A 2,823-nucleotide genomic window follows, 5' to 3' on the forward strand; every position below is an offset into this window, starting at 1 on the left:
TTGCCCCAGTGAAAGACTGAGACCTAAGGGGTCTGGCACATCGAAGGGGTCCTCCCAAGGGCTGTTCCAGAGCTGTGCTAGAGCACAGGACCTGTGGATCTGTGACAAGGGCTCTCTGACCTAGGGTTAGGGGAGGGTCCCTTGATTTAAGGTTAGGGGAGATAATGTTGTGGGAGATACGGCACTCGAACATAGTGTTGTGGTTTTGACAGCAGTTACAGGTCTCCACACAGCTATTTTTAAGCAAGCATGTTTATTCTTAAGGTAAAAAGCATTACAGAGGAAACATAAATACAAAAGAATAAAAGTACCTACATGCATACAAATAACATATCGGCGGTCACTGTAATTCCAGTGTAGGGCTCTGGTAGGGATCAGTCTTTTAACCGTCACAGCTGGATTTGCCCCCTTGGTTACACGTTCATGTCAATTTTTAGATCAGGCATCATAACCCCAACTAGAAAGTTCAGCTGGTTTTTTTGTGTTACAGCTTGAGTCTTTCATCTCCAGTGTCTGAGAATGGACAATCACTCACTGACGGCCCTCTCCTCAGGGTGTACCTTGAAAAGGCTAGGTTTCTGCATAACTGGCGTAGTGGAATTTACATTAACCACTCTGCAGGGATTCCTCAGGAAAGCCACTTAACACTTCTTGTCCCAAAAGTCCATGCTTGTTGCATGCATTTAAATGTATTCCTTATACTTCCCAGGTCTCGCCTATGCCATTACTTCAATGGAGGGTACTGGGCCTGACACACAGTCCAATATACACATAGACCAATGTGACTTTTACTCTGTGGAAATAATACAGGCAACTCAAATGGGCCCAGGCCATGAAATTCAAGTATGAGATCAGAATCCAAATGTCCTCGGTGTTAGAGCATGTTTGGATTCAGTCTGCCAATTTGAGCCCCTCTATAGCAGATAAGTTGTTTTACAAAAGCAACAGGTACCCAGCTTCTCCTAGCCAACCCTCCTTTTTTTTTTTTTTTTTTTTTTTTTTTGGAGTCTCAAAACACACTTCATTGAGTTACAGGAGTTTGTGCAGCTTAATTCTTCTTGGCAGCAGCCTTCCTCATGGCTGCCAGGACATTGCTGAGCTGTTCCCATGTCTTCTTGGCCCGAATGTGAGTACCAGCCCTTTTTCTTTATGAACTTCAGAGCACGTTTGTCCTTGGAAACTTCCATAGCACGTTTCTCATAGGGGCAGAGCTACAGACCTCTCTGATCATGTCTCGCACACATTTAGTGTGTTTGGTCAGGCGCCCTCTGCGGCGGCACTGCTGGGGCTTTGACACATTCTTCGTCACCTTGTGGTCTTTGCTGAGGCTGACAGCCATGGGGTAGCGGATCGCCATGTCTGCCCCTACTTGAACGGCTCCACACCCTCTGCACCCGTCTTTAAAATATATCCATGTTGTGCTCACTGAGAGAAATAGGGCAGGTTCTAGCTCAGACCAGCTCAGTGACGTTCTTATCAGATCAGTTAACGCAAGTAGGCTTCCAGGTTAGACCAGCTCAGCAAACCTCTTCTGATTAATTAAATCTCAGCTAACCAATCACCAGTTAACAGGGACAACATCCTGCAGCATCAAATGAAGGGAAGGGAAGAGACCACTGTCAAGATGTCCTTTTCTCTAATTCATACCCTGAACTGCCAAATGTGCAAATGTTTCCTCTTCCCTCTAGCTGGACTCCAGGAACTGCTTTCACAGACAAAGTAAAGGAAGCATCAAGATGACAGGTAGGAGGAGGGGTGAAACTGATGTCATATCTCTCTATGAAGAGAGTCAAACGAGCAATGTTCTCTGGACTTGATACCAGCAGACCAGAACTGGAATAATACCAACACCATTGGGACAGGTACTAATAGTAAAATGGGCCAGATCCTCCATTGGTATCAACTGACTTCAATGGTGCTATTCCACTTCACATCCACTGGCCAAATGAGAATGGTTTAGAAGTTTGGCATAGAAGCCAGGTGCTTTTGCTTTCTAATGCTGCTGATTCACTTCATGACCACTTCATTTAGAGCAAATTTTTCAAAACTGGTCTTTAATTTTGGCTGTCATTTTTTACAAAGAATTTTTTTTATTTGACCAGTTCCAACCATCTCTACTGTAAGCGCGCACTTAAATGCAGCCCAGAATAGGGATACTTTCCTGAACCGAGGCCTAAATTCCTTCCTCAAATCCCAGTTTGTTACTGTTTGATGCATTCCTGACTCCTTGATAAAATATCTATACAGCTGTACTGTAACTCATTCACCAAGCTGGGGCTTGTTCTCCTGTGCCTAGGCATCCCAGTACCCTTGCTATCTCCACATCTGTCATTACTGGAATAACCTAGCAAGCGCGTGCTCCAGGCATTTCTCTGTGTGCGAGTAGTTGTGGATGATTCTGCCGGCTGACAGAGAGCTATATGGGATTTGTCTAAGCTAGGAACTCTAGCTGCTCCTTCTTCCCTCAGGGAAACAGTACGGTGACAGTAGCATGTCCCTGACGGCCAAGCTGGCTGCTATGAACCAGTACTCTTATCATTGCTTCTTAAAGGTGACTCTATCGATGTGCAGGCATGAAACACAAAACCAAACAGACAGCCTATGATATCAGCTGAGTGAAGTCTTGATTTTTTTTTTCTTTTTTTAGTATTGCTCAAACATTGAAGGAAGGTGAAGCAATGTATTCCAAACAGAACAGCAAAAGGCTGGTTTTGTGTTTCCAAAAGGAATCTTCTTATGGGGTGCCCACATAATAACAATCTCCACAACCCACATCCCAGTACTCCTCTGAGGGACCTGGGAGAGGAAGCTGGTGGGATGTAT

General features: G+C 44.8%; 1 pseudogene; it reads right to left on the reverse strand.

Annotated features, from left to right (window-relative positions):
• Positions 1-283: 283 nt before the first annotated feature.
• On the reverse strand, positions 284-1,395 carry LOC137151648 (large ribosomal subunit protein eL36-like; annotated as a pseudogene).
• Between the last annotated feature and the right edge of the window lie 1,428 nt (positions 1,396-2,823).

The sequence above is a fragment of the Emydura macquarii genome, unplaced genomic scaffold, assembly GCF_026122565.2.
Source record: "Emydura macquarii macquarii isolate MOO-44397 ecotype Brisbane River unplaced genomic scaffold, CSIRO-AGI_Emac_v2 contig_1119, whole genome shotgun sequence".
Taxonomy (NCBI): Eukaryota; Metazoa; Chordata; order Testudines; family Chelidae; genus Emydura; species Emydura macquarii.